Source organism: Rutidosis leptorrhynchoides, chromosome 3 (assembly GCF_046630445.1).
Source record: "Rutidosis leptorrhynchoides isolate AG116_Rl617_1_P2 chromosome 3, CSIRO_AGI_Rlap_v1, whole genome shotgun sequence".
Taxonomy (NCBI): Eukaryota; Viridiplantae; Streptophyta; class Magnoliopsida; order Asterales; family Asteraceae; genus Rutidosis; species Rutidosis leptorrhynchoides.
Genome location: NC_092335.1, coordinates 28,859,756 through 28,881,300, shown reverse-complemented (window position 1 = coordinate 28,881,300; position 21,545 = coordinate 28,859,756).

The window sequence follows — 21,545 nt, the reverse complement described above, 5'->3', positions numbered from 1 at the left end:
CCGATTTCCATTTTTCAAACGTTTTATGTATAAACGGGACGGGGCTCTCCAAAATCCGTCTACACCCCCATTTTTTCCGTTTTTTACAACACTGCCTTGTACGGACGAAAATGTAGATCTCCACTGTGCTGGGATGAACTAGAAGATAGACAAATAACTGGTCTGGAAATCATTCATGAAACAACCGAAAAGATCGTTCAAATTAAGAAACGGTTAGAAACTGCCCGTAGCCGACAAAAGAGCTATGCTGATATTCGTCGGAAAGATTTAGAATTCCAAGTTGGTGATAAAGTCATGTTGAAAGTATCCCCTTAGAAAGGAGTCGTTCGTTTTGGTAAACGAAGCAAACTAAGTCCGCGTTTTGTTGGACCTTTCAAGATTATCGAAAGAATTGGTCCCGTGGCTTATCGATTAGAACTACCTACCGAGCTTAGTAAGGTACACGACGTGTTCCACGTCTCAAATCTGAAAAAGTGTCTTGTTGATGACACACTCGTTATTCCTTTGGATGACATTCGCATTGATGAAAAGATGCACTTCATTGAAGAACCAATTGAGGTCGTTGATCAAACTGAGAAACGCTTGAAACAAAGCACTATACCTATTGTTAAAGTCCGTTGGAATTCGCGACGAGGCCCCGAGTATACCTGGGAACGTGAAGACCAAATGAGACGGAAATATCCCCATCTGTTCTCAACCGCAGATGCATCCGAGAAGTCCACTTAAAACTTCGGGACGAAGTTTTTATTAACGGGGAGGTACTATGACGACCCTCAATTTTTCATTTCTGTTTTAACTGTTCAATTAATAGGATTACTTGTACTCATGAACTTTACTTAATAAACTTTGATTAAATATTAACTTTTGATCAATATTTTTGTTAATATAAAGTTTATGTATTTGTGTATTATCTTTATTATATAAACTATATATATATATATATATATATATATATATATATATATATATATATATATATATATATATATATATATATATATATATTAATACTTAAAAGTGATATTGTATAAACTATAAAAATTTATACAAACAAATTGGAACAAATAAAAAATTTATAAAAGGTTAGGGTCTAATAAATAAATAAAATGTATTTAAATAATATAACCCTAATACTAATAATAATAATAATTATAAAAAAAATATATAAATAATATATAAATAAATAAGGAAAACCGTATATAAAAAAAAGGAATAAATCATATGTATCACATGGGATCGGCTGTATAGAAAATTAGGAGATAAACACTTGATCACTAAGTTTTTGGAAAATCCTAGTTTAACTCAAATTCCTTCCTTGATTCTCCAAGTAGTTGAATGCCATTAGGAAACCTACAAACATCTATAAAAGCTATCGTGAATTTCCTGATTAAGCACCACAATTAAACCTGTAATCTAGTCGATCATATCTCTTGCATTCTCTCCTGTTATTCTGTCGAACTAGATCACCTACATCATCTATTTTCTGTTGACATCTTCAGCCTCTTTTCAGCCTGCCTTGTCGAAAACAAACCCTCATTAATACCCCACCTGCAGTCGCCAACCACCATCACACAAAGCCTGCCCAATTCGCTATTAAACCTGATGTGTTGCTGCAGTTCGTCTGCTGTTCCTGTGCAACGAAAACAAGTAAGTTTGTTTTTGTTTTCCTGCTGTAATATTCGACCCACAACAACCCATAGAAGTTTGATTAATTGTTGTTTTGTTTTCTGTCTTTCTGTCGATCAAAGAAGCCAAGAAGGACCCCCAGTTAGTCGTGATCTGCTATTGTTTCTGTCGTGTTTATCCAGACCCAAAAAGACCTTGTTTGGGTCGTGTTGTTGCTGCTTATGTTTCCTGTTTATCTGCTTCGCATTCATCATCAATCTCTAACCCTAAGGTAGTCCTAAAACCCTAGTTCAATCTTACTTTTAAATCAATTACAATTAGGTTGTTAAAAGTGTATGAGGTTTAATAAAGATGATTATTTATAAGTATTATATTAAGTATGATCATGACTATTAAGATCAAGTTGTAATGTTATAAAATCAAGTATGAATTATGATCTAATGTGAAAAGTTTAGGTTATGAATACGAATTGATTATGGCTAAAAAGATGATTAGTTATTATGATATAAAGTCATGATTTTATGTTAATAAGATACTAGGTTGAATTAGGTATTATCATGAAGTTAGTTAATGTTAGTTGAAGATTATGGCTAAGATTAAAAGATGGTGGTTAAACAAGAACACGTATTGTGTAATGGTAGAAGTTTAGGTTAATAAGACTGAGAATTTTGATGAAACTAGTTTATAATTATGATAAGTTATGATTTTATGTGAAAAGTTATTATACTAGTTAGTATGTTAAAAACTTATGATTTTATGTTTAGTAAAGAGTAATGATAATAAAGAATGTACATGCATGCATGCATGCATGCATACGTACGTATGTGCATGTATACACTGTACGTGTACGTGTATGTGTGTGTGTATATGTAAATATATACATACGTGTATATGTATGTGTATATAAGTATGTATATGTACGTGTGTATGTATGTATGAATGTTCATTATGTAAGTATAAGTTAGTAATCCTAATAATAAGAAAAGTAATAAGCATATGAATATGTATCATCTTACACTATTATATATGTAACACATACACCTACTATATATATATCATGTAGTTATAAATACATACATGAATAATAATAATAAAGAATATATGTATATGTATGTATCACATAGAAGTATATTTATAGATGTAACATATAATGATATATATATATATATATATATATATATATAAAGGTTGAATAATTAAAGATTAATAATACTATTACTAGTATAACCTATACACATACCTATATAGTAACACTTAATAACACTAAGTATATTATCATTCATATAAATATAACTTTCTCGAAAACGGTCACTGTTAATATAGTTTACTATATTAATAAACAAACTTAATGTCTATTAGACATTACCTAATCGAATATTATATCTCTAGGTTGAGATCTCCGATTACACACTCCATTCATACTACTTGCGTGGATTTGCTTATCTGCTATTAAGGTGAACTTCATAGCCCCACTTTTTAACTGTTTCTATTACTTATTTTAAACTTTGGGGGTGAGACACATGCTTGCTTTTAAACTGTTTTTCGCTTAGACACAAGTACATGAAAACTTTCTTTTGATTAGTTCAAACTGTGCTGCATGCTTTGATTCATGCTAAATCTCTGCCATGATATCGTTAATTGCTACGTATAAATGCAAACTTAGTTATTTTGAGTAGGCCTTTTGAGAGCGACGTCTCTAACCATTTGACCACTGGTCTTTGGTTGCATAATAATGATTTAACGACACGAACGAATAAAAGTGATCACGGGGTAACTTTGTTTAGTCTCGATATCATACACCTCAGCACTACTACCGAACTGATTGAACTTTATTATTATTAAATCTTGTGGTCTAAACACTATATATTAAACCTATGTCGTTCACTCAACCTTTTTGGTTGACACTTTAAGCATGTTTTGTCTCAGGTGAAAATTGCTATAGACTTTGTGTGCTATTTGGGCTTGCTGCTTTTGGAGTCCGCATTCTATCATTTATATCATTGCATTAAAACAATTTAGTTTACATTTACATTTTAGATTTACAAATTGTAATAACTTAATACTTTCCGCTGCGTTAATACATTGGTTTTTAATTAAAACGTCTCATATAGAGTCGTTCTCGCTTTACACTTGTGTTATGATATTGGTTAGTCACAGATTACCCCCGGTTCTATTTAGGGGGTGTGACAGATTGGTATCAGATCCAGGTTGTTATAGAGAACCAGGATTGCATTTTATGTAACATCCGTGCTACATCCGTGCCACATCGGTTGGAGAGGGGAACGAAGCATGCCTTATAAGGGTGTGGAGACCTTTCCTAGCATGACGCGTTTTGGGACCACAAGCGCAGCAGATCTCATTAGAACTCTGCAGTTAAGCGTGCTCAGGCAAGGGCACTACCAGGATGGGTGACCTCTTGGGAAAGTGTTCGTCGTGTGTGGTCGCCAAGAAAAATCCGTGAGTAACCTACGGGGGAGACAAGGGTACGTCTCTATCTCTGCAAAGCGGACAATATCATGCTACGGGGAACGTTTTACCTGGGGTGTCACATATGGTATCAGAGCCAGGCCCCGGACCAAACGTGCACATCGAGGACGTTGTGTCCCATTAGGGGGGAGGATTGTAACATCCGTGCTACATCCGTCCCACATCGGTTGGAGAGGGGAACGAAGCATGCCTTATAAGGGTGTGGAGACCTTTCCTAGCATGACGCGTTTTGGGACCACAAGCGCAGCAGATCTCATTAGAACTCTGCAGTTAAGCGTGCTCAGGCAAGGGCACTACCAGGATGGGTGACCTCCTGGGAAAGTGTTCGTCGTGTGTGGTCGCCAAGAAAAATCCGTGAGCAACCTACGGGGGAGACAAGGGTATGTCCCTATCTCTGGAAAGCGGACAATATCATGCTACAGGGAACATTTTACCTGGGGTGTCACATTCTTCTGCTCTATATATATATATATATATATATATATATATATATATATATATATATATATATATATATTATTAAGATTAATAATATTATTAATCTTATTATTATTATTATCAGTAGTATTAATATTATTTTAATTAGTATTATACAAAAAATACTACGACGAGGTCATGTTCAAACGATTTCAAAAATGGTTTTCGAGTGAGTCAAAGCTAAGGAAATTATGGGTTATAACTAAGGAGGTGATGGGTATGGTTCGGGGGTATTGCTCGTGAGATCAAACTAATGTTTATCATCTCCGTTGCGTAACTGCGTCTACGTACTTTCCTACAATATTGAATCAGAATATTGATACGTGAGCATTCATATCTTATCTTTTATATATTATGTAGTGACCCGAACTTTTCCATGGTTATATATATTAATTGAGATTGATATTTACATGATTAAATGTTTCCAACATGTTAAGCAATCAAACTTGTTAAGACTTGATTAATTGAAATAGGTTTCATATAGACAATTGACCACCCAAGTTGACCGGTGATTCACGAACGTTAAAACTTGTAAAAACTATATGATGACATATATATGGATATATATATATATATATATATATATATATATATATATATATATATATATAGTTAACATGATATTATGATAAGTAAACATATCATTAAGTATATTAACAATGAACTACATATGTAAAAACAAGACTACTAACTTAATGATTTTTAAACGAGACTTATATGTAACGATTATCGTTGTAAAGACATTTAATGTATATATGTCATACTAAGAGATATTCATACATGATAATATCATGATAATATAATAATTTAAAATCTCATTTGATATTATAAACATTGGGTTAACAACATTTAACAAGATCGTTAACCTAAAGGTTTCAAAACAACACTTACATGTAACGACTAACGATGACTTAACGACTCAGTTAAAATGTATATACATGTAGTGTTTTAATATTTATTTATACACTTTTGAAAGACTTCCATACACTTATCAAAATACTTCTACTTAACAAAAATGCTTACAATTACATCCTCGTTCAGTTTCATCAACAATTCTACTCGTATGCACCCGTATTCGTACTCGTACAATACACAGCTTTTAGATGTATGTACTATTGGTATATACACTCCAATGATCAGCTCTTAGCAGCCCATATGAGTCACCTAACTATTGGTACATACACTCCAATGATCAGCTCTTAGCAGTCCATGTGAGTCACCTAACACATGTGGGAACCATCATTTGGCAACTAGCATGAAATATCTCATAAAATTATAAAAATATGAGTAATCATTCATAACTTATTTACATGAAAACAAAATTACATATCCTTTATATCTAATCCATACACCAATGACCAAAAACACCTACAAACACTTTCATTCTTCAATTTTCTTCATCTAATTGATCTCTCTCAAGTTCTATCTTCAAGTTCTAAGTGTTCTTCATAAATTCTACACGTTCTAGTTACATAAAATCAAGAATACTTTCAAGTTTACTAGCTCACTTCCAATCTTGTAAGGTGATCATCCAACCTCAAGAAATCTTTGTTTCTTACAGTAGGTTATCATTCTAATACAAGGTAATAATCATATTCAAACTTTGGTTCAATTTCTATAACTATAACAATCTCATTTTAAGTGATGATCTTACTTGAACTTGTTTTCATGTCATGATTCTGCTTCAAGAACTTCGAGCCATCTAAGGATCTGTTGAAGCTAGATCAATTTTTCTCTTTTCTAGTAGGTTTATCCAAGGAACTTGAGGTAGTAATGATGTTCATAACATCATTCGATTCATACATATAAAGCTATCTTATTCGAAGGTTTAAACTTGTAATCACTAGAACATAGTTTAGTTAATTCTAAACTTGTTCGCAAATAAAAGTTAATCCTTCTAACTTGACTTTTAAAATCAACTAAACACATGTTATATATCTATATGATATGCTAACTTAATGATTTAAAACCTGGAAACACGAAAAACACCGTAAAACCGGATTTACGCCGTCGTAGTAACACCGCGGGCTGTTTTGGGTTAGTTAATTAAAAACTATGATAAACTTTAATTTAAAAGTTTTTATTCTGGGAAAATGATTTTTATTATGAACATGAAACTATATCCAAAAATTATGGTTAAACTCAAAGTGGAAGTATGTTTTCTAAAATGGTCATCTAGACGTTGTTCTTTCGACTGAAATGACTACCTTTACAAAAATGACTTGTAACTTTTTTTCCGACTATAAACCTATACTTTTTCTGTTTAGATTCATAAAATAGAGTTCAATATGAAACCATAGCAATTTGATTCACTCAAAACGGATTTAAAATGAAGAAGTTATGGGTAAAACAAGATTGGATAATTTTTCTCATTTTAGCTACGTGAAAATTGGTAACAAATCTATTCCAACCATAACTTAATCAACTTGTATTGTATATTATGTAATCTTGAGATACCATAGACACGTATACAATATTTCGACCTATCATGTCGACACATCTATATATATTTCGGAACAACCATAGACACTCTATATGTGAATGTTGGAGTTAGCTATACAGGGTTGAGGTTGATTCCAAAATATATATAGTTTGAGTTGTGATCAATACTGAGATACGTATACACTGGGTCGTGAATTGATTCAAGATAATATTTATCGATTTATTTCTGTACATCTAACTGTGGACAACTAGTTGTAGGTTACTAACGAGGACAGCTGACTTAATAAACTTAAAACATCAAAATGTATTAAAAGTGTTGTAAATATATTTTGAACATACTTTGATATATATGTACATATTTGTTATAGGTTCGTGAATCGACCAGTGGCCAAGTCTTACTTCTCGACGAAGTAAAAATCTGTGAAAGTGAGTTATAGTCCCACTTTTAAAATCTAATATTTTTGGGATGAGAATACATGCAGGTTTTATAAATGATTTACAAAATAGAAACAAGTACGTGAAACTACATTCTATGGTTGAATTATCGAAATCGAATATGCCCCTTTTTATTAAGTCTGATAATCTAAGAATTAGGGAACAGACACCCTAATTGACGCGAATCCTAAAGATAGATCTATTGGGCCTAACAAACCCCATCCAAAGTACCGGATGCTTTAGTACTTCGAAATTTATATCATATTCGAAGGGTGTCCCGAAATGATGGGGATATTCTTATATATATGCATCTTGTTAATGTCGATTACCAGGTGTTCACCATATGAATAATTTTTATCTCTATGTATGGGATGTGTATTGAAATATGAAATCTTGTGGTCTATTGTTACGATTTGATATATATAGGTTAAACCTATAACTCACCAACATTTTTGTTGACGTTTAAAGCATGTTTATTCTCAGGTGAATACTAAGAGCTTCCGCTGTTGCATACTAAAATAAGGACAAGATTTGGAGTCCATGTTTGTATGATATTGTGTAAAAACTGCATTCAAGAAACTGATTTCGATGTAACATATTTGTATTGTAAACCATTATGTAATGGTCGTGTGAAAACAGGATATTTTAGATTATCATTATTTGATAATCTACGTAAAGCTTTTTAAACCTTTATTTATGAAATAAAGGTTATGGTTTGTTTTAAAAATGAATGCAGTCTTTGAAAAACGTCTCATATAGAGGTCAAAACCTCGCAACGAAATCAATTAATATGGAACGTTTTTAATCAATAAGAACGGGACATTTCAGTTGGTATCCGAGCGTTGGTCTTAGAGAACCAGAAAATTTGCATTAGTTTGTCTTATCGAGTTTGTTAGGATGCATTAGTGAGTCTGGACTTCGACCGTGTTTTCTTTAAAAATGATTGCTTAACATTTTTGTTGGAAACTATATATTATTAACATGTATATATTATGTGATATATTAATCTCTTAACATGTTTGATATTATGTGATAGATGTCTACCTCTAGCATAAATCCCATTGACTCACCTAATAATAACGAAGAGTCGAATATATATTGGACTGATTCACAAGTTCCCGAAGAAGAACCGGAAGAAGAATCAGAACCGGAAGAGGAGGAACCGGAGGAGGAAATAGAATCGGTGGGGGAAATAATAAAACGGTTAAGTAAAAGAAAATCCTCAACCAACAGACCAAGATTAATTATGGTCAATGGTGTTTCCGCCAAGGAAGCAAAATATTGAGAGGATTACCAATTCTCCGATGAATCGGATTCCGACGAGAATTCCGATGATGTTATAGAAATTACCCCAACTGAATTTAAAAAGGTAAAAGAAAATAATAAGGGAAAGGGCATAAAAATAGAGAAATCTAATTCCAACCCCGATGAACTTTATATGTATCGTCAACCCCCGAAGTCCTTAAGTTGTAACAATGACCCGGGAACCTCTAAACCACCAGGTTTTTCTAAACCAATGTGGAAAACGACGGCTCGTATTAGGGGAACATCATATATCCCTAGAAACTTGGCAAAACGAACCAAAACCGAAAAAGAAGAAACGACCGAGTCGGAATAAGATAGTTGTATTCGTGTGGTGTAATATATGTAATATAGTGTGCTTATGCTTTATGATATATGTAAAAATTGCTTGTATTAATAAGTAATTTTTTTTTTTTATGAATCTAATTCTTGTCTATTTTACAGTATAAAAACACAAAATGGATAGACAACCCAATATTTTAAGGGACCTACCCGGAGACATGATTGATGAAATCTTGTCTAGAGTCGGTCAGAATTCTTCGGCACAACTATTTAAGGCGATATCAGTTTGTAAGACATTCGAAGAACGTTCCAAGAATGCCTTGGTTTATAAAAGGCTTTCGTTAGAAAGATGGGGGATATCACATTGGGAAATCCATAAGTTACGATGTGTTTACTTTGACGCATATATTGCGGGGAACCCAAATGCTATTTTACGCAATGGGTTAAGAAATTATTTTGACTCAATATATCCGAATATTGGACTTCGTGATTTAGAAAAAGCGGCAAACATGCAACATAAAGAAGCATGTTATGCTTACGGATTAGTAATGTTCGCTTCTCACCAAAGTGAGAACAAGAACATCGGGCTACAACTATTAAACAAAACGTTCCCACAAGTGACGGAGCCGGTAATTGGGGTAAGAAATGAGGTTTTTAGATTGTTACGGGATTGTTGGACATTACGTAACCCTCGTCCCTTTGACGACGTTACAACACACTGTCTTATCAACGGCCATAACGGTTATGTTCCACAAGACCAAGGATGGGAAGTAGTCCTAGTAAAACCAGAATGCATGACTTGTTTCTGGACGTATGAATTACGTGTCTTTATTGCCTTTGCTGAACGACTTGTGTACTAGCTAGAATTATCTTCACAACCATCTTGTATCAAATTTATTGTGTGCTATATTTCATGCTATATGTAAAATAAGCGGTATTGTAAGTTTGTAAAATATTGTGTAAAAGTTTGAACGCGAAATATTATTATAATCAGTTTTTCATATAGAATTGTAGTAGTTGAATTGTATATTAGCTACTAAGTATGAACTTAACGGGTAGGTACTACCCGAATTTAAACTTATAAAACACTAATATGAAGAAAAAGTTTTTATAAATGAGTTCATATTATGCTACGAAATACTATTAACTACTCTTAATATTCTGTATGATTAACTTGTTCCATTTGACTATTTTGAAGGAAATGGCACCGACTACTCGACACACCATGAATATGAATGAAGAGGAATTCCGTACTTTTCTAGCTTCAAACATAGCCGCAGTACAGGCTGCGCTACATACCAACAATAACCTTGGATCTAGCAGTACAGGAAATCGTGTAGGATGCACCTACAAAGAATTCACTGCCTGCAAACCTTTGGAATTTGATGGAACCGAAGGACCGATCGGATTGAAAAGGTGGACCGAGAAGGTCGAATTGGTGTTTGCCATAAGTAAGTGTAATGAAGAGGACAAAGTGAAGTACGCTACGCATACCTTCACAGGTTCTGCGTTAACATGGAGGAATACCTATCTAGAGCAAGTGGGACAAGATGATGCGTACGCACTACCGTGGTCAGCATTCAAGCACTTGATGAACGAGAAGTACCGTCCCAGAACCGAGGTCAATAAGCTCAAGACAGAACTTAGAGGGTTACGAACCCAAGGATTTGATATTACCACGTACGAAAGACGATTCACAAAATTGTGCCTATTGTGTCCGGGAGCGTTTGAAGATGAGGAAGAGAAGATCGACGCGTTTGTGAAAGGATTACCAGAAAGAATCCAAGAAGATATAAGTTCACATGAGCCTGCCTCCATACAACAGGCATGTAGAATGGCTCACAAACTAGTGAACCAGATTGAGGAAAGAATTAAAGAACAGACGGCTGTAGAGGCCAATGTGAAGCAAGTCAAAAGAAAGAGGGAGGAAAACGATGATAAGAATCACCAATACAACAACAACAACAATTACAATAATAATCGTAACAATTATCCCAACAACCGCAACATCAATCGCAACTACAACAAACGGCCCAACAACAACAACAACAACAACAACAGCAACTACAACAATCATCCCAACAACAATAACAACCGCAACAACAACAATAATCAGAAGCAGCTATGCCAAAGGTGAGAAAAGTATCACTCGGGGTTCTGCACCAAATTTTGCGACAAGTGTAAAAGAAATGGTCATAGGGCGGCGAAGTGTGAGGTCTACGGACCAGGGGTTAACAGAACGAAAGGAACAAATGGTGTCGGAACGAGTAATGGCGGAGCAAGTAGTGTCGGAGCAAGTTATGCCAATGTAGTTTGTTATAAATGTGGAAAACCGGGCCACATTATTAGAAATTGCCCGAACCAGGAGAACACGAATGGACAAGGCCGCGGAAGAGTTTTCAATATTAATGCGGCAGAGGCACAGGAAGACCCAGAGCTTGTTACGGGTACGTTTCTTATTGACAATAAATCTGCTTACGTTTTATTTGATTCGGGTGCGGATAGAAGCTATATGAGTAGAGATTTTTGTGCTAAATTAAGTTGTCCATTGACGCCGTTGGATAGTAAATTTTTACTCGAATTAGCAAACGGTAAATTAATTTCACCAGATAATATATGTCGGAATCGAAAAATTAAACTGGGTAGCGAAATATTTAAGATTGATTTGATACCAGTAGAGTTAGGGAGTTTTGATGTGATAATCGGTATGGACTGGTTGAAAGAAGTGAAAGCAGAGATCGTTTGTTACAAAAATGCAATTCGCATTATACGAGAAAAAGGAAAACCCTTAATGGTGTACGGAGAAAAGGGCAACACGAAGCTACATCTTATTAGTAATTTGAAGGCACAAAAACTAATAAGAAAAGGTTGCTATGCTGTTCTAGCACACGTCGAGAAAGTACAAACTGAAGAAAAGAGCATCAATGATGTTCCCGTCGCAAAAGAATTTCCCGATGCATTTTCGAAAGAATTACCGGGATTACCCCCACATCGATCCGTAGAATTTCAAATAGATCTTGTACTAGGAGCTGCACCAATAGCTCGTGCTCCTTACAGACTCGCACCCAGCGAGATGAAAGAACTGCAAAGCCAATTACAAGAACTTTTAGAGCGTGGTTTCATTCGACCAAGCACATCACTGTGGGGAGCTCCTGTTTTGTTTGTCAAGAAGAAAGATGGTACATTTAGGTTGTGTATTGACTACAGAGAGTTGAACAAACTTACCATCAAAAACCGTTATCCACTGTCGAGAATTGACGACTTATTTGATCAACTACAAGGCTCGTCGGTTTATTCGAAGATCGATTTACGTTCTAGATATCATCAAATGCGAGTAAAGGAGGATGATATTCCAAAAACTGCTTTTAGGACGCATTATGGTCATTACGAGTTTATGGTTATGCCGTTTGGATTGACTAATGCACCAGCTGTGTTCATGGACCTTATGAACCGAGTGTGTGGACCATATCTTGACAAGTTTGTCATTGTTTTCATCGATGACATACTTATTTACTAAAAGAATGATCAAGAGCACGAAGAACATTTGAGAAAAGTGCTAGAAGTATTGAGGAAAGAAAAACTGTACGCTAAGTTTTCAAAGTGTGCATTTTGGTTGGAAGAAGTTCAATTCCTCGGTCACATAATGAACAAAGAAGGTATCCAGGTGGACCCAGCAAAGATCGAAATCGTTAAAAAGTGGGAAACCCCAAAAACTCCGAAGCATATACGTCAATTTTTAGGATTGGCTGGTTACTACAGAAGATTCATCCAAGATTTCTCCAAAATAGCAAAACCCTTGACTGCATTAACGCATAAAGGGAAGAAATTTGAATGGAAGGATGAACAAGAGAAGGCGTTTCAATTATTGAAGAAAAAGCTAACTACGACACCTATATTGTCATTGCCTGAAGGGAATGATGATTTTGTGATTTATTGTGACGCATCAAAGTAAGGTCTCGGTTGTGTATTAATGCAACGGACGAAGGTGATTGCTTATGCGTCTAGACAATTGAAGATTCACGAGCAAAATTATACGACGCATGATTTGGAATTAGGCGCTGTTGTTTTTGCATTAAAGACTTGGAGGCACTACTTATATGGGGTCAAAAGTATTATATATACCGACCACAAAAGTCTTCAACACATATTTAATCAGAAACAACTGAATATGAGGCAGCGTAGGTGGATTGAATTGTTGAATGATTACGACTTTGAGATTCGTTACCACCCAGGGAAGGCAAATGTGGTAGCTGACACCTTGAGCAGAAAGGACAGAGAACCCATTCGAGTAAAATCTATGAATATAATGATTCACACTAACCTTACTACTCAAATAAAGGAGGCGCAACAAGGAGTTTTAAAAGAGGGTAATTTAAAAGATGAAATACCCAAAGGATCGGAGAAGCATCTTAATATTCGGGAAGACGGAACCCGGTATAGGGCTGAAAGAATTTGGGTACCAAAATTTGGAGATATGAGAGAAATGGTACTTAGAGAAGCTCATAAAACCAGATACTCAATACATCCTGGAACGGGGAAGATGTACAAGGATCTTAAGAAACATTTTTGGTGGCCAGGTATGAAAGTCGATATTGCTAAATACGTAGGAGAATGTTTGACGTGTTCTAAGGTCAAAGCTGAGCATCAGAAACCATCAGGTCTACTTCAACAACTCGAAATCCCGGAATGGAAATGGGAAAACATTACCATGGATTTCATCACTAAATTGCCAAGGACTGCAAGTAGTTTTGATACTATTTGGGTAATAGTTGATCGTCTCACCAAATCAGCACACTTCCTGCCAATAAGATTAGATGACAAGATGGAGAAGTTAGCACGACTGTATTTGAAGGAAGTCGTCTCCAGACATGGAATACCAATCTCTATTATCTCTGATAGGGATGGCAGATTTATTTCAAGATTCTGGCAGACATTACAGCAACCATTAGGAACTCGTCTAGACATGAGTACTGCCTATCATCCACAAACTGATGGGCAGAGTGAAAGGATGATACAAATGCTTGAAGACATGCTACGAGCATGTGTTATTGATTTCGGAAACAGTTGGGATCGACATCTACCGTTAGCAGAATTTTCCTACAACAACAGCTACCATTCAAGCATTGAGATGGCGCCGTTTGAAGCACTTTATGGTAGAAAGTGCAGGTCTCCGATTTGTTGGAGTGAAGTGGGGGATAGACAGATTACGGGTCCGGAGATAATACAAGAAACTACCGAGAAGATCATCCAAATTCAACAACGGTTGAAAACCGCCCAAAGTCGACAAAAGAGCTACGCTGACATTAAAAGAAAAGATATAGAATTTGAAATTGGAGAGATGGTCATGCTTAAAGTTGCACCTTGGAAAGGCGTTGTTCGATTTGGTAAACGACGGAAATTAAATCCAAGGTATATTGGACCATTCAAGATTATTGATCGTGTCGGACCAGTAGCTTACCGACTTGAGTTACCTCAACAACTCGCGGCTGTACATAACACTTTCCACGTCTCGAATTTGAAGAAATGTTTTGCTAAAGAAGATCTCACTATTCCGTTAGATGAAATCCAAATCAACTAAAAACTTCAATTCATCGAAGAACCCGTCGAAATAATGGATCGTGAGGTTAAAAGACTTAAGCAAAATAAGATACCAATTGTTAAGGTTCGATGGAATGCTTGTAGAGGACCCGAGTTCACCTGGGAGTGTGAAGATCAGATGAAGAAGAAATACCCGCATCTATTTCCAGAAGATTCGTCAACACCTTCAACAGCTTAAAATTTCGGGACGAAATTTATTTAACGGGTAGGTACTGTAGTGACCCGAACTTTTCCATGGTTATATATATTAATTGAGATTGATATTTACATGATTAAATGTTTCCAACATGTTAAGCAATCAAACTTGTTAAGACTTGATTAATTGAAATAGGTTTCATATAGACAATTGACCACCCAAGTTGACCGGTGATTCACGAACGTTAAAACTTGTAAAAACTATATGATGACATATATATGGATATATATATATATATATATATATATAGTTAACATGATATTATGATAAGTAAACATATCATTAAGTATATTAACAATGAACTACATATGTAAAAACAAGACTACTAGCTTAATGATTTTTAAACGAGACTTATATGTAACGATTATCGTTGTAAAGACATTTAATGTATATATATCATACTAAGAGATATTCATACATGATAATATCATGATAATAAAATAATTTAAAATCTCATTTGATATTATAAACATTGGGTTAACAACATTTAACAAGATCGTTAACCTAAAGGTTTCAAAACAACACTTACATGTAACGACTAACGATGACTTAACGACTCAGTTAAAATGTATATACATGTAGTGTTTTAATATGTATTTATACAATTTTGAAAGACTTCCATACACTTATAAAAATACTTCTACTTAACAAAAATGCTTACAATTACATCCTCGTTCAGTTTCATCAACAATTCTACTCGTATGCACCCGTATTCGTACTCGTACAATACACAGCTTTTAGATGTATGTACTATTGGTATATACACTCCAATGATCAGCTCTTAGCAGCCCATGTGAGTCACCTAACACATGTGGGAACCATCATTTGGCAACTAGCATGAAATATCTCATAAAATTACAAAAATATGAGTAATCATTCATGACTTATTTACATGAAAACAAAATTACATATCCTTTATATCTAATCCATACACCAACGGCCAAAAACACCTACAAACACTTTAATTCTTCAATTTTCTTCATCTAATTGATCTCTCTCAAGTTCTATCTTCAAGTTCTAAGTGTTCTTCATAAATTCTACACGTTCTAGTTACATAAAATCAAGAATACTTTCAAGTTTACTAGCTCACTTCCAATCTTGTAAGGTGATCATCCAACCTTAAGAAATCTTTGTTTCTTACAGTAGGTTATCATTCTAATACAAGGTAATAATCATATTCAAACTTTGGTTCAATTTCTATAACTATAACAATCTTATTTCAAGTGATGATCTTACTTGAACTTGTTTTCGTGTCATGATTCTGCTTCAAGAACTTCGAGCCATCTAAGGATCCGTTGAAGCTAGATCCATTTTTCTCTTTTCCAGTAGGTTTATCCAAGGAACTTGAGGTTGTAATGATGTTCATAACATCATTCGATTCATACATATAAAGCTATCTTATTCGAAGGTTTAAACTTGTAATCACTAGAACATAGTTTAGTTAATTCTAAACTTGTTCGCAAATAAAAGTTAATCCTTCTAACTTGACTTTTAAAATCAACTAAACACATGTTCTATATCTATATGATATGCTAACTTAATGATTTAAAACCCGAAAACACGAAAAACACCGTAAAACCGGATTTACGCCGTCGTAGTAACACCGCGGGCTGTTTTGGGTTAGTTAATTAAAAACTATGATAAACTTTGATTTAAAAGTTGTTATTCTGGGAAAATGATTTTTATTATGAACATGAAACTATATCCAAAAATTATGGTTAAACTCAAAGTGGAAGTATGTTTTCTAAAATGGTCATCTAGACGTTGCTCTTTAGACTGAAATGACTACCTTTACAAAAACGACTTGTAACTTATTTTTCCGACTATAAACCTATACTTTTTCTGTTTATATTCATAAAATGGAGTTCAATATGAAACCATAGCAATTTGATTCACTCAAAATGGATTTAAAATGAAGAAGTTATGGGTAAAACAAGATTGGATAATTTTTCTCATTTTAGCTACGTGAAAATTGGTAACAAATCTATTCCAACCATAACTTAATCAACTTGTATTGTATATTATGTAATCTTGAGATACCATAGACACGTATACAATGTTTCGACCTATCATGTCGACACATCTATATATATTTCGGAACAACCATAGACACTCTATATGTGAATGTTGGAGTTAGCTATACAGGGTTGAGGTTGATTCCAAAATATATATAGTTTGAGTTGTGATCAATACTGAGATACGTATACACTGGGTCGTGAATTGATTCAAGATAATATTTATCGATTTATTTCTGTACATCTAACTGTGGACAACTAGTTGTAGGTTACTAACGAGGACACTGACTTAATAAACTTAAAACATCAAAATGTATTAAAAGTATTGTAAATATATTTTGAACATACTTTGATATATATGTACATATTTGTTATAGGTTCGTGAATCGACCAGTGGCCAAGTCTTACTTCCCGACGAAGTAAAAGTATGTGAAAGTGAGTTATCACTTTTAAAATCTAATATTTTTGGGATGAGAATACTGATGTCAAAGCTAAGGTATACGAAATAGTTTATATTTTACTAGGAGAAACTATTAAATATGCTACAATTTTACACAAGATATTTATTTATTTATAGAATGGATATACTTAAACCTTGCTACAACACTTATAGGCAGTGTACCTAATCGTACAGTAGTGTAGTTTTTAGTAAGTCCGGTTCGTTCCACAGGGAAATCTTTAAACAAAGCTTAACGCTATATTAGTTTACTTTTATAAAAATACAAATATATATATAAGTAATATTATTATTATAAAGGGGGTTTTTACCGTTTAATGACCGGTTTGTCGATTTTAAAACTTTAGTCGCAGTTAAAACCAAATGTAAAATATTAAAAATAAATACAAGACTTAAATTAAAGCGTAAAGTAAATAACGATAATGAAATTGCGAATAATAAAAGTGCGATAAAATAAACTTACGATAATTAAAGAGTACGATAATTAAAAGTGCAATTAAATAAAATAACAATAAAAATGCGATAATTAGAAGTGCAATTAAATATAAAATAAAGGAAATTAAATATGAAATAAAAGAATTATGCTTATTTAAACTTCCGTAATCATGATGTTTGACGTGTTGATTTTAGTTTTATGCCCATGGGTTAATTGTCCTTTGTCCTGGATTATTTAATATGTCCGTCTGGTTTTTGTCCATAACAGTCCATCAGTCATAAATATAAAATGCGAGTGCCCTCGTCAAATTATCCTTATACCCGAAGTTAAATATTCCAACTAATTGGGGATTCGAATTGTAACAAGGTTTTAATACTTTGTTTAATGAATACACCAGGTTATCGACTGCGTGTAAACCAAGGTTTTACTACTTTGTTAACAATTACACCAATTACCCTTGAATGTAATTTCACCCCTGTTTTAATTATTCTAGTGGCTATTAATCCATTCCCGTGTCCGGTTAAATGAACAATTATTCGTACATATAAATACCCCGCCCATCGTGTCCGATCGAGTGTATATGGTAATTTATAAGGACGCCCAATTGTAAATCTTTATATTAACATTAACAAACTATCATTTAGTTAAACAAATATAAAGCCCATTAATAGCCCATAGTCTAATTTCCACAAGTGTCGTTCTTTTGTCCAAACCCCAATTATGGTACAAAGTCCAATTACCCAATTTTAGTAATTAGCCCAACATCATGATTACTTTGTTTTAAATAAGCATAATAATAACTTAGCTACGAGACATTAATATAAAAAGGTTGAACATAACTTACAATGATTAAAAATAGCGTAGCGTTACACGGACAGAATTTCGACTTACACCCTTACAACATTCGCTAACATACCCTTATTATTAGAATTATAATTAAAATTTAAAATTAAAATATAAATTATAAATATATATATATCGTATGAATGAGAGAAGAAGAAAAAGATTATTATTTGCGATCAGAATTCGGTTGCTTTTATAGGAAAAGTCGACTTTTGGGGCTCCGCGACTCGCGGCATTTTTGCCTTCAAACTCCGCGAGTCGCGGAGAATGAAATTACAGCTCAGTCCCTTGGAGTCTTTCTCTGCCGACGGTTTTTATTTATAAATATAATATATATATAATTAATATAATTAATTATATATTATATTATATTTATATACATAGTTAACTTGTAATTTTTAGTCCGTTGCGTCGAGCGTTAAGAGTTGACTCTGGTCCCGGTTCCGGATTTTCGAACGTCCTTGCGTACAATTTAATATCTTGTACTTTGCGTTTTGAATCTTGTACTCTTGTAATTTCGAGACGTTTCTTATCAATAATTGGAACCTTTTTGATTGTCTTTTGTACTTTTGAGCTTTTTGGTCGTTTGTGTCTTCAATTCGTCGAATCTGTCTTTTGTCTTCACCTTTTATTATTTAAACGAATATCACTTGTAAATAGAACAATTGCAACTAAAAGCTTGTCTTTCTTGAGGAATAATGCTATGAAATATATGTTTGTTTTTAGCATTATCAAATATTCTCACACTTGAGCGTTGCTTGTCCTCAAGCAATATCGTCTTGAAATACTAGAATCACTTCTTTATTCTTCACACTTTGTACATCAGTGATTTCTATATGGTGGTATGAACAATGGTAGTAACGATATGGTTTACAGTCCCACATGACTATAAAAATTTAGATCCATTAAGGAAATTGGATCTTTATGAAAACATTTGATCTTTTGAAAATTAAATCTAGTTTTTACCCTAGATAAGTTTTCCGGAATAACCCTTTACCGGTGTTTGCAAAATATTTTTGTGGGTTTGGTGGGTTTCAGAATTGAAAATTTTAGCTCAAAACTTGCTGTTTTGTGTCACCCACTTGCTAACCTTGTATTTGGAAAGCAACACGTCCAGTTTACTTGTCCCGTATACTACCTTTCGGTAAACTACCGTCCGGTTGTAAAGGAAAGCGTTGAACAAGCAACTGTTAAGGCAATGTCCCCTGACATGCTTTTAATTATGGTCTATAACGTGTCGGACGCAATTACTATCCTTGGTAGGAGCAATAGTAAAGCTCACCCTTATGATTTTTCGGTATGGCACAAGGTCCTGTCTTTGACCACTATGCAACCACCGTTCTTAAGGTTGACACCCGATTTGGTTCAGGTGACCTAATGAATTCCAGGTGAATTCCTAGGATTTTATGTTCAATGGTAATGAACGCATTAAAAATAGGGTTTTCAGAAAACAAATCGGTTTGTAATTTTGATCAAAATATTTTCTCGTTCAAGCTCGAGTTTAGATATCATTGAATTCCATGAGTTTGTAATTCTCAATCTTTAAGGTCAATCTCTAGGATTGAGTAATATCAGTCTTAAAAGCTGATTTTTAATCTTTAAAGAGATTATCCTTTCTGGAGATCTGATTCATTAGTCTTATCCAGCTAATTTGCATGGTGCCCCCCCATTTTACAAGATAAATCCTTCTCATGGTTAGGATAAATCTGACCACTTGGCGACCCTGTTTAATGCTGAGGTCCGTGGATTTCCTGCTGATTTTAGAGATGATTTTTCTAGATTTTTCGTTAACCTACAGCTGGTCTGAACGACAACTTCATGACCTAAATCAAGAAGCGCGTTTCTTTTTCGGAAGACTTTACTTCCTTTTAATGATGGAATTGATTCATCGTGTAGATCCATCTTTTCTTTTCTTTCATTGGGTAAAACAGTTTAGTTTAGTCCAAAGCAAAAGTATTTTCAGTTATTTGTTACAGATATATGTGACATATGTTTAAGATAACTTGGTAAATTTTCCCACACTTGGCTTTTATTTTCCTTTTTATCGTCCTCTATTCCATTTTAAATGAATTTTAACATTTTAGTTTGTTTCTCAATTTATGTTCTTTCCGAGGTAACAATAATTTCGGTGTTAAAACCTAGTTTTATCGTTCATAAATATGTATAAACATGATTTTGAGTTCATTTAATTGAAAATTTTGAAAAATTTTACTAGAATTGGGTAGTTAGTATATAAGACTAGGGCTGTTCTTTATTATCAGAGAGCACTAGATTCTAATACAACTACTGCTTTACTAGTATTTTTAATGGTAACCAAGTGTTTAAGATAAAAATTTTAAAATCCGAAAGAATTTAACCCCTTCCCACACTTAAGATCTTGCAATGCCCTCATTTGCAAGAAATCAGTAACAATTTAAATTATTGAGGGTGTTTTGGGTGAAAATGATTAAATTTTACCAAAGTTTCCAAATATATTGGCGTTTGTTTGCTGAATGATAAATGGTGCACATCATTTGTTCATTCCGTCTTGTTGTTATTTCACATATATTTTGCATCTTGTCGTCAAAATTAGTTGCTTTTGCTGAACTTAATGCCAGTCTTTGAAAATGCGTTGTTTTACCCTGTTGTGTACATAAGATAAACTGCAAACATATATACATATTTTTGAAGTTTGGTATATTACCCCACATTCAAAAATTATTAAAATCTAAGAATAAAAGTTAGATAATTATAAAAATGATTACAATATTAACAAAAGTATTAAACGTATCAATAATTACAAATTAAAAAATAAATAAAACTAAGTATACTAGGGATGATACTGGTACCAATAGGGGTTCCAGGCATAACCATAGGTGCTATAGAATGCTTCGGCAGGGTCATACGTAGGATACGGTGGCTGCATCTCTATAGACCAGGGAGGGAAGATGGGTTTCGGTGTAGGAATAT